The 12,523-nt window shown below is 38.6% G+C and overlaps 1 protein-coding gene across 9 annotated transcripts in view; it reads left to right on the forward strand.

Annotated features, from left to right (window-relative positions):
* The first annotated feature begins 7,538 nt into the window (after nt 1-7,538).
* Nucleotides 7,539-12,523, forward strand: part of MAP3K13 (mitogen-activated protein kinase kinase kinase 13) — a 174,641-nt gene continuing 169,656 nt past the window's right edge. For 5 of the 9 annotated variants that reach the window (XM_058730723.1, XM_058730720.1, XM_058730728.1 and 2 more), the window contains exons 1-2: nt 7,666-7,857; nt 9,542-9,668. The gene's annotated coding sequence lies outside the window, so the exon portion shown is untranslated. The other 4 variants (XM_058730721.1, XM_058730722.1, XM_058730734.1 and 1 more) reach the window with 4 other exon arrangements.

A 12,523-nucleotide genomic window follows, 5' to 3' on the forward strand; every position in this document is an offset into this window, starting at 1 on the left:
TCTCCAGCTCCTTCCATGTGTTTGCAAATGGCAACATTCTTTCTTTTTTTCTAATTTTTAAAATTTATCTTTGAGAGACAGAGAGAGAGAGAGGGAGAGAGACAGTGCCTAAGCCGGGGAGAGGGGCAGAAGGAGAGAGAGAATCTTAAGCAGGCTCGATGCTCAGCACGGAGCCCAACATGGGGCTTGATCCCCTGACCCTGGATCATGACTTGAACAGAAATCAAGTCAGATGCTCAACCAACTGAATCACCCAGGCACTCCAACATTCATTCTTTTGTATGGCTTAATAATATTTCAGTGTGTGTGTGTGTGTGTGTGTGTGTGTGTGTGTGTGTGTGTGTGTATACCTCTTCTTTATCCATTCATCTGCCAATGGACACTTGGGTTGTATATGTCTTTTTAAAGGAACTGTCAAACTGTTTTCCAAAGCAGCTGTACCACTTGACACTTCTGCCAGCAATATGTGAGTTTCCAATTTCTCCAAATCCATGCCAGTTCTTGTTGTCCATTTATTATTATTTTTTTGTTCATGAGTTATATTGTGCTTTCTTTGTCACCAAACATGGCCTTCTTCCTTTCTGAGTGAATTCTAAATAGAATCTGCCTGGCTTATGGAAATCACTTAGGAAAAATAGTCATATTATTAGCCATTATTAGTATTATGTTCTTTTGAGATGGATTAAATTGTGTCTTTCCTCTAGGATTTTATTCCCATCTGCTTTGAATAACAGTTTGCAAATTAATATAACATGAATTTTTAAGGTCAAAATAAAACAGGTTGTTATAACTCATACCTCCATTAATAGAATTATCAAATGTCTAGCAACTGTTATGTATTTCCAGGTTTCCTGTCAAAGTGCCTCGATGTTAAGCCACATGATTATAGCCTTGAGAAATCTCAAGAAAAATGAAAGGGAGCAGAAAACTAATGGAGGGCAAATGTTTCAATTTTTGAATAGGCAAGAAGATAAAAGATGTTGCAGATTGGTGAGCTCTAAATTAATACCTTATGAAATTTCAGAAGAATTCATTAAGGAAATAGTTTGTGAAAAGGAGGTGGTGATTATCAAAAATATATAATGTTCACTCAGAACAAGATACGCCAAATTAATTTTCTTTCAGTTTTGCAAGGATTAATATATCAGAGGGTCAGAGAAATGTTGTGTTGAAATTCCTAGAGAAATTGAACAAGGTGAGAAAATGGAATCCTTGTGGACATGCTGTGGGTTGTGTGTAACTATGTTTTATGAATAAATATCTAACCAATCATACTTTTATTGACCAGTTATACAAACAAGGCACTGCTAATGCAATGTGAGCAAAAACAGATATGGTACCTGCCTTCATACTGCTTTCTTCATAGTATTATGGGACAGTAGATCTTAACTCAGGAAGGGGGAGGAGGAAGCTAGCATTTTGAAAATACTGTAGAAAATGTAGGCTGACAAAAAGAAGAAAATCATCTGTAATTTTATCAATGAGAAATAACACTGTGGACACGTGGGAAAATATCCTTTCCCAGTTTTGTTTTGTTGTTCTAAACATACGGCCTTTTAAAAATATTAAAAAATTTTTAAATTCCAGTGTAGTTAACATACAGTGTTATATTCATTTCAGGTACACAATATAGTGACTTACCAGTTCCATATATTACTCAGTGCTCATCAAGATAAGTGAACTTTTGGGGGCATCTGGGTGGCTCAGTCAGTTTAAGCATCCAACTTCAGCCCAGGTCATGCTCTCCTGGTTTGTGAGTTAGAGCCCCACACTGGGGCTGTCAGTGCGGAGCCTGCTTGGGATTCTCTCTCTCTCTCTCTCTCTCTCTCTCTCTCTCTCTCTCTCTCTCTCCCTCCCCTACTTGCATGTGAGTGCTCTCTCTCAAAATGAATAAACTTTAAAAAAAAGATAATTGAACTTTTAATCTCCTTCACCTAGAAAATACACACATCTGGCACTCACTCTGGGAGGTTCTGATTCTGGGCAGACCCAATAGTTTAAAAAAGAGAGGGGTTCCTGGTTGACTCAGTTGGTTAAGCGTCTGATTCTTGATCTCTGCTCACTCTTGATCTCTGCTCAGGACATGATCTCATGGTTTGTGAATTGGAGCCCCCACACCAAGTTCCATGCTGTCTGCTTGGGATTCTCTCTCTTTCTCTCTCTCTCAAAATAAATAAATAAATTTTAAAATTAAAAAGAAAAAAGAACGGTGCAGTGGACTACCATAAATTTCCCTCATGAGATTTTCTTAACCAAGGATGTGCATTAAAATTCTCTGGGAAGCTTTTTTTCTTAAAATTTATTTATTTATTTTGAGAGGGAGTGCATGCACAAGCAGGGGAAGGACAGAGAAAAAGGGAGAGAGAGAATTTCAAGCAGACTCTGCACTGTCAGCATGGAGCCCAGCTCAGGGTTCGATCATGAGATCATGAGCTGAGCTGAAACCAAGAGTCAGACACTTAACCAACCGAGCCACCCAGGTGCCCCTGCACTGTTCTTGGCTTGATTCTACCTTGAACCACTTTCCAAACTGAGCAACTAATAATGTCAGAATAATTTCATATATACATCTATAATTGCTCACATTAAAATAGAATTAAATAGAATTAAATGAAAGAAACTGTTGAGGAATTTTCCTACTGCTTTATATTTTATTCACAAATTATCAGAGTTGGATTCTAGATGAGTTCGTGTCAGTGAGATGTAAAATACAGAGCTGGCTTTGTAATGGTCATCACTGCTGTTCAGAAACAGTCTAGTTTTCACCCCTTGTTACCCATGGTAGGAGTGCACTTCCCTGCCCACTTGAAGTGAGGTCATGTGACATTACTGTAGCCAATAAAACGTGAAGCATTAAGTCAATGGTGCTTCACCAGACTCTTTTTTCCTTCGGCTTTGCTACTGGCAACATTCAACAGTGGTTGTTCAACTGGTCTAGGTTTGCCAGTGACTACAATGAGCTGAGTCCCTCTGCAAACCCAGACTAATCCTTTAGCATGATTAAGAAATTAATTTGCGTTGTTTAAAGATATTGTTTATTTCCTGCAGCAGTACCCTGCCTATCCTGATACAGAATTCTAGGGTGAGTTTGTAACAGCATGACATTTAAATTTTTTTTTCAACATTTTTAATTTATTTTTGGGACAGAGAGAGACAGAGCATGAATGGGGGAGGGGCAGAGAGAGAGGGAGACACAGAATCGGAAGCAGGCTCCAGGCTCCGAGCCATCAGCCCAGAGCCTGACGCGGGAGATCGTGACCTGGCTGAAGTCGGCCGCTTAACCGACTGCGCCACCCAGGCGCCCCATAACAGCATGACATTTAATGGTGAGTAGTGTAAAGCTCTACAGTTGAAAAGATAAGTATTGTAGAGTGTCAACGTTTTTTATTTATTTTTGGGACAGAGAGAGACAAAGCATGAACGGGGGAGGGGCAGAGAGAGAGGGAGACACAGAATCCGAAACAGGCTCCAGGCTCCGAGCTGTCAGCACAGAGCCCGACGCGGGGCTCGAACTCACGGACCGCGAGATCGTGACCTGGCTGAAGTCGGCCGCTTAACCGACTGCGCCACCCAGGCGCCCCTAGTATTGTAGAGTGTCAAGTCTAGAAATGAATGTATATTTTTGCTCTTTTCTAGCCTGAGAATCACCTTGGAATTACTGAATGCATATCCATCCCCTCTGAGAGTGTGTACAATATGTAGATGTGAGATGAGCTGCTATAGTCATTTTGCCATGTCGAGAGAAGCTGGTCCTAAGCTGAAGCAGATGCTACTGAAGGCAGAGTAGAGAGGGGAAGAAGGATGGGTCCTGAATGATATCACTGAGTTGCTGGAACAACTAACCCTGATGACTGCCATGACAGTCCACTGACAGAAGTCAACACATCCCCTATGTTTAAGCAATGTTTTGCTATGTTTTGTGTAAGCCTCAAAGATGTGCTGCCCAGTTTCCCTTTCAAGGAAGGACTTGCTGCACAGTTCCAGGGAGTATGGCCAGCAGGCAGGCCCCAGCTTTCAGATTCTCTGGGGTCTATCTCAGCTGCAGAGAGCTGCCTTGCTTGAAATTATACCCTTCCTGAGGCAGACAGCATCCAATACAAAGGGCCATTTCAACCTGCCACAGGATACTCTGATGGGCATCACTCACTCTACAGCTCTCTCCCAAGTAGGCTGAAGATTCCTTTGACCTGAATAGCAGTTCAACATCTTCCTCAGACAAACCCTGCTCCTGCCCTTTCCTAATAAAAATCCCCATCTTCATATCAGTGTCTACTCAAAAACAGTCTGTGACAAGTTTCCTGTAACATCAGCTTAAAGCATCCAAATTGAGATCCCATGGGATAGTTTGAACTTGGTCTTGACTAGAGGAAGGGAAATGCACTCATGATTTTATTTTTAACTTTGTGTTGTGGAAATTTTCAAGCATATACTAAATATAGAAAGAATATAATGAAACCCAATATACCCAACTTCAAAAATATCAATATATGACTAATCTTTATCATCTGAACCCTTCCAATATTGTTTTAAAATACATCTCAGACACTACAGGATTTCATCTATAAATACCACAGCACACTGATGTTTGCTTTGAGATGCAATGCAGGGTCCAACCCAACTCCTATCAATTGTCTCTTTTCTTCCTCTTTCTACCACCACATCTTTCAAAAGAGTATTTTAATAGAAGAAAAGGCAGTAATAGTAGGGATAAAAGGGCCCAGAAATAATCCTAAAATCTATTCATTCTTTCACTCATTCAACAAACATTTAAAGGCCTGTTATCTCCCAAAGTCTTGGGATATTCAGTTGTTACCCATATACATGGTTGTTCAGATAGGCAGTGTAACGATGTCTTCATCAGATGAAGGAAGGAAGGAAGGAAGGAAGGAAGGAAGGAAGGAAGGAAGGAAAGAAGGAACGAAGGAAGGAAGAAAGAGAAAGAGAGGAAGAGATAGAGAGAGAAAGGAAGAGAGAGAGAGATGGACAGAGGGAAGGTGGGAGAGAGAGAAAGGAAGGAATGAAAGGAAGAGGGAGGGAGGGAAGGAGGAAGAGAAAGCATCTCACCTAGTAGTCACAGTGGGAAATACACATTGTTTTCTACTACACAAAACAAGAAAATGTTTACTCCAGGAAGGACCTTAAAGAGGAATTTGAGGCCCAGAGAAATGAAGTGATTTGTCTAAGTTCACGTGGCTAGTTAATAGCAGATGTAGGCTTAGAACCCAAATGTTGACTCTAAGACCAATGTGAATTGTGATTGTTTCAAACTCTTAAAAATGTGCTTTGAAAGATTTTAAATATAATTAAAACATATTTTTTTGCATTTATTTTTATCAAGTTATAGTATTTTGGTAGCAAAAGGGCAAAATTATTTTGATTGAAAGAAGGAACTAGATGAACCTATGATAATATTAACACTGAATTATTTTTTCCATTAAAAGTTCTGCCTCTCTGGGGTGCCCAGATGACTCAGTCAGTAGAGCATGTGGCTTTTGATTTCGAAGTTGTAAGTTCGAGCTCCATGTTGGATGTAGCGATTACTTAATGGAGGGCACTTGTTGGGATGAGCACTGGGTGTTATATGGAAGCCAATTTGACAATAAATTATATTAAAAAAATAAAATCTTAAGAAAAATAAGTTCTGCCTCCCACACCAGATAGGAAGTTCCTCGAAGGCAGATTATTTTATTCATATTTGTATCCCAATGCCTGGCATGGTGTCTCTCCTGAATGAATGAATAAATGAATGAATGGAATCAAGAGGCTTAGATTCTAGAACTAGTCAGTTCTAGATTCTAGTCAGAACTAGTCATTCTAGATTCTGATCAGTTCTCTATTGACTGCCACTGGCTAACTGTGGTTTTCAGTAGATTATTTAATACCTATGGTCCATAGATACACTAAAAATGTCATTGACTTTTTTAAGTGATTGAGTTGGAAAAAACTTTAAATTTCATCCACACCAATTACATTATTCTATGGGTCTATGGAATTACCTGATTATTTGGAACATAGACTTATTACTGACATTTCAATAATAATACCATGCTAGCTTTGTCAATATTCCTAGAACAAAGATTAAATATTTAAGAGAAATTCCTAGCAATAAAGAAGTCTAAATAAAATTTTGTTAAATCATTGGCAATGCATTCACAATCTTTCTGTTAACCTTTGGTTACTGCTTGGATCAGTTACTTATTCTTATCCAGCCAATTAAAACAAGATAGAACTCACAGGAGTGGATGCTTCATCCCTCAGTTCTGGGTAAATATAAGAAATATGCCAGGCGAGAGGGGACTGTGTTTGAAATGAACTCAGCAGTGCCAGACCAGAACATTCAGATAGATGATCATCAGAACCATGTGATATCTGCTAGGTTACATTGCTCCTTCAGAATCATGTGACATCTGCTAGGTTACATTGCTCCTGCCTCTCCTGGACTGGGATTTTCCTAGTCCTTTTCACTTAAGAGTGAAGGTCTTGAAAGTGAACCTGCTTTTACCTAATTAACACCTTGAGGCAGATTTGGGAAATGGAGGAAGGTAGTGAGGATTTTGAGACTCCACTTCTAGTCCTAGCCCTGCCATTAATTGTGTGACTCTTAGTCAGTTGCTTCTTTGGATCCAGTTTTCCTTACTTGTAACATCAAGAGGTCAACTAAATTAAAGTTCTTTTCACTTCTAACATTCTGTGAGGTTTTTGTTGTAAGGATAAATTCTCACCTCAACTGATCTCCAGTTTTTTCCTAGGTTAACTTTCTTTCTTCCACAATTTATTATCTCCATATTTTTGAGGGAAGAACCTAGGTTTTATTCACCTTTCTCCCAGTATCTAGCATAATAACCAAGCAGGTAGGTGATTTCAAATAGGGCTGAAGTATGTTCCTATACAAAATTCCACCTTTGGAGGAGCTCACATTTCAGAGGAAGGTACCAAGTATCATTAATCACTTGATTACATGCTGAGGATACAACAGATAACAGGAAAATCTGTTCCAGCTTTCCTAACTACTTACATGTCCCAACAGGAAACAAGAGAGTGCTTCTAATGGTTAAGCCTTCATTGAGCCAGAGTTTTACATGTATAATCTCAAGAAATACACCCCCTCCATGTTCCAGGTACGAGGATCATCTCTGTTTCACAAAAAAACGGGCACAGAAAGGTTAAGTGACTTGCCAAGGTTAACACTCTTACAAGTGAGAGGCAGCATTCGGAACTTGGCAGCACAGCTGCCCACACTCCCAAGCACTCCACGGCGCAGAGAAATCGGAAAAATCACAACAATCTGTGTTCAAGACACAGAGGGAGCATAAGAAACTTCAGAAGCCTGCAGAAGCTGGCAAAGAAGTCTGAAAAACAAAAAATGAACTTCTCCGAGCTGGATTATACAACCGTTTAAAAAAGCTGGCCGCAAGAGAACCCGATAAATAGGATCAGGAGCGCTTTGGGATCCGGGGGAAACCGAGGAAGAAATCGGAAGTGACATCTAGCGAGGTTGGGCCCTGAGCGGGACTACCTGGCCTAGCGGAATCTCGGCCGGAAGTGATGCACAGGAAGTTACGCCCTGGAGGCGGTCCCTGGTGGTGGAGGGCGTCGCGATGGGAGGGGCGGAGCGTCTGTGGTCATCCTGGAACCTTGGATCCGGGGCAGGTAACCTGCGGGCCAAACTTGGACGGGGTCAGGGGTGGAAGTTGAGGTTGGCGGCCTAGCTTGCTGCAGGCCCCAGTTTGGGCAGGGAGAGGTGGCTTGCGTTAGGCTGGAAGAAAAGCTCCTTGCCGTGGGACTGCCCGGGGAGACAGGGGTGCGAGGAACTTTGGGAACCGGGTTGTGAGGACCCAGGTCGTCGAGGAAATACAGGTTGAGACTTCAGGAATTGGTCATCGCCGGGGGTTCATGAGCTCCTGAGCCTTGGCGCTCTGGGGTTAGAGGTGGAGCCTGGGCATTGAGATGAGCAGATCTAGAGTTCATTTCTTACTCACTCCGACTCCCGCCTCCGTTCTGTTAATAGGGGACAGGTACTTCACCTCTTAATCCAGGACAATGCCTTGCCACTATTGGGCATTCTTTAGATGTTGTTGGATGAATGAATAATTTAATATGAACGCACGAACCAGATTCTCACTGAGAAGGGAGAAGTTCTCCCGAACTTCAGGATCTCTACCTGAGTGTGGAAGTGACTCCAATTTAGTTTGCTAGCCTGTGAGTTACGAGGATGCTGAAGGAGTATTCAGAACACGATTGTTGTTTTGTGGGGTTATTGCAATTTAGAAATATTTGTCTTAATATTTTCGATGGTGGGCGTGGAGGATAAGGCGACTAATTTAGCTTCTTTCAGATTCTTTTACTTTTCTGGGAAGAACTTCCAGGTAATGGGGTAGGTGGGGGAGGTGGCCATCAAACGGTAAGCTGCAGGTGTAGCACGGAGCTTTTAATTAGTGATATAAGTGCTTTCTTTTCAGCAATGTAACTTACTTTCTGTTTTTTCCATGTTTTCTTTCTTATATTGGGGTACTTCTTACATTTGAGAGGTAAATAAGAATTATTTCATAACAAAGATGAAAATATTAATTTATAAAAGTCCAGTCAGAGATTTCACCTGGTGTGTTCACATAACATCAACTCCTTACACACAGTTGTAGGAGGCATCCAAAAGAATGACTCCCAGGAGATTAAATTGTCTTCTCTATAAAATATTTGTTTAGGTGTCTTAAATGTGATGAAGAATGGGCACAGACCTAAAGAACAGGTGCTGTAACCAGATTGGTTTCGATTGTCAAATGAGAAAAAGTGTGGAGGACGGACACATCAGGCAGTGTAATGGGATCTGGGCATGAATCATTATCTGGATGCAGTGATTGTGTTTATGGGCTTTGTGCTGTCTAATGTAGCTCCTAAGAGGTTCTAGAATCTTTTTAGACTGGATATAATGGAATAGGAAAACCTGAATGTATGCCTTTGTTTGTTTTTACAGAGAAGAAACTAGTAAGCATTTTTAGATTTAAAAATCCAAGGGGCACCTGGCTGCCTCGGTCAGTGGAGCATGTGACTTGATCTCAGGGTTGTGGGTTTGAGCCCTGTGTTAGATGTAGAGATTACTTAAAAATAAAATCGTAAAAAAGAAATTCAAGATATTTTTAAAAATAGGTTGAAAAAACCTAGAAAGTAGACATGTAAATACATTTTTATAGTCATTTAAATTTAAAAAGTTTGCCTGCCTTTAAAACTTGTTTTCCCAATTTCTGGAAAGTGTTGGTATCCAAATCATTACCATCTTTACATGTTCTCACTATGGTGCCACCTTTAGAGTACATATAAATTTGGTACAAAGCAGTGTTTTGAGATCCTCTAGATTTTGTTAATAGTAATGTCTTACTTGAAAATATAGTTTTGCCACCTCACTCTGCTGTCCAAGGTCATATTCACTGATTTTGCATATCTAAATGTCTATATTCATAATAATAACTATCATAACTATTATTCATAGTAAGTTAGTGTCCAAGTGGTAACTTAAGTATGTGCATTGACGTTCTTGAGGTTTCAGTTTTGCAGAACACTGATATCAATGGACTCTAACATGGACTTCATTTAAAGGAATCCACCGACCATTATTGGACAAAAACATGAATCAATTTGTATTGTGGCATTCAAATCCTAGCACTTTGGGAAAGGTAAGTTGTTGACTATGTTTTATGTTAGGTGAGAAATAGAACAGCCTTGGATCGGTCTAGGTAATTGTAGGATTGTGTTTGGAAAATGTAGAATGAGTCTCTTCAAATTATGTTTTAATCTAGACCTTCCAGAGAGAAGTTTGTTCTGTATATATGAGGCAATTATTACCATTCCCTATAAAATTGATCAGAAATTAAAGAGATTGGCAAGTTATATTATTCCTGGAAGATTACTGCTCTACCCTCTTTTTTTTTGGGAGATCCCTCAGCACATTAGGGCCTGATAGAATATATCAACCTGGGGATACCCTGTAGCAGTAGGGCCTCAGATAGTCATTTAAATCATCTCACATCCAAGTTTGGCTCTGTAATAATATATGTACAAAATCTTTTGGCCAATTTTACTTTATATGTTAGGTTAAAGCGAGAAAAGTAAAAAAAAAAAAAAAAAGAAAAAAAAAGTTCTTTTTTTTCACCCTTTATCCTGCTTTATTTATGCTATTTTTTTTTCCTTTAAAAAAAAAATCTCTTACATGATTCATTCTACAGGCCTTTTATCTTTCTGTCCCAGGGGTCAGCTTTCTGTTTTTTTTCCTATTTCACCTTTCCTAGCTTAGGAGTTTAACTTTCAAATCCTTAACTTCTAACTTTGTGATCATGTTCAGCACCTTTTAATCACTAAGCATTAAACTTATAGTTTTTCCTGGTCTCCTTTGTAGACACACTGACTGCTTTTTTAGAATTTGCTCAATTCCAAAACCAGCCAGTACTTCTAGGAGTTCATCTTTCATATATATTTGTGCTTGCATACAAAAATTTGTATATAAAGGTATCATTACCATATTATTTAAAATTAAAAAAGCAAAGTAGGAATAACCTAAACATCCCTCAGCAGAGGTCTGGTTAAATAAATGCCTTCATGCAACGTAGTACTTTGTAGCTCTTAGAATGAACGAAGCAAATTCATAGGCAGAGATATGGCAAAACCTCTAAGATATATTGTTAACTGAGAAAAAAACGATATAGAACTCTTTGTATAGTATGTTTTCACTTTGTGTTTTTAAAAGCATACATTTATATATATACATGTAAAATTTCTTTAAATCTATGTGAGAAACTATTGACAGGTACTCCTGGTAAATGGGACTATAGGTTTACAGTAGGAAGATGACATATTTTTTTCTGTGTACTGTTTTTGGTGGATTGAATTTTCAATTATGAACATGTTTTTATAATACTAAAGAACAAACAAATGACAAGGCTTCAGCCTAATTTAAGAATTATGGGAGCCAACAACTATTCCTATGACTTTTGTCCTTATAATTATTTGCATCATTCAGAGGGAGTTGGGTTGCCTAAGTGAGGTAACATTTTGTCAGAGCTGCATGGAAGGTTTGATGATATTATTATAGGCTTTTAATCTTGAATTTATACTCACATAGAATTTATAGCATGTTGCTGACCTCACTAGGTAATATGGATGTTACCTTTGTTTGCAAGCTAGGTTTGCATTATATAGGCATGGTTCTTCTGAGCCTCTCAGTATTACTGAATGTGATGGACTTTGTTTTATTTGAATTGCAATTGAAGGACTCTACTCTTTAAACAAATCTTAGTTATTCTTTTACTTTGTCTTGATGTTTAGAGCTGGTTTAAAACATTTCAAAGAATGGCTTATTCTCTCTGTTAGCACAATCAGTAAACCACAAAGAATAGTTTGAAGTGACTGATTATTTGTCATGGGACTCAGCAAAAATTTCTCGTGACATTTACTTCTCTAGCCATCTTTGTCTTTCCACAGTTTCATTGTGGGAAATTTGGAATAGTAATAGGTGAATACAAGAAATTTAAAGATATAATAATCTTCATTTCATTAGTAAAGGGATTTTATTTGAAACTTGCTTAAGAATAGGCTTTGTAAGATACATACTTCTATGATACCACCGATTGTGTATTTCATGAAATCAAAATGAAGGCCACTTATCAGGGGGACTGAGTCATGATTAATGCAATAGAACAGATTATGGTATGTTAGGTGTTTTATACATACTTTGGCAGAGTATTTTGCATATAATCCTTTAAGTTAAATGATGCTTTGCTTCTTGAGGTCAATGAGATTAATCACTACAAGCCACAAAGTGGAAATCATTGGGCAGGATGCCTAGAGTTGGACTCCTTTTCTTGCAGTGAATTGAATCCAAGGGTAGACTGTGTTTTCCAGAGTCAAGATGGATATGGTAAAGGTAACACATAGAAAGAAAGGAGCATGTGAACAGGAAAGTTACATGTAGATAACATAGAATTGGGGAAGATACATGTATATGTGTTTGTCTATGCATATAGATATGGATTTATAAAATGCATATATATTTTATTTTACACATAATGTATATAAAATGTATATAAATGTATAATGTATACAATAATAATGTATATAATGTATATACAATTTTCTGTAAAACCAGAAGTTCTGGATAGAAAGATACCCAGTTAGCACAGGAGAAAAAGTCAGAATTTTAAGACCTCAGAGCTGGGCCTGTCGTGGGCTAATTCATGATTATGAGAGCAACTTAAAGAATTTGGGATGTTTTAAGATCATTCACAAGTTCAAGTGATGGCAAGGTAGATAGAAGCCTGAGAGAAAATTAAAATCTAGCTACATGTAAGATTATGGATGAAGGTATGTCTTAAGATTCTGTTCTGTGGTATTGTTTTGGGGAAGAGAAAAGAAAGGAGCACTCAAAAATATATGGCTGTTCAATTTGAATTTGAGCTCGGACCATAAGTCTTTACTACCTTTCCAATTGTGTATGACCAAGATGGATGAACTAGATCCACTAACTAACAAGACATTA

The sequence above is a fragment of the Neofelis nebulosa genome, chromosome 5, assembly GCF_028018385.1.
Source record: "Neofelis nebulosa isolate mNeoNeb1 chromosome 5, mNeoNeb1.pri, whole genome shotgun sequence".
NCBI lineage: Eukaryota > Metazoa > Chordata > Mammalia > Carnivora > Felidae > Neofelis > Neofelis nebulosa.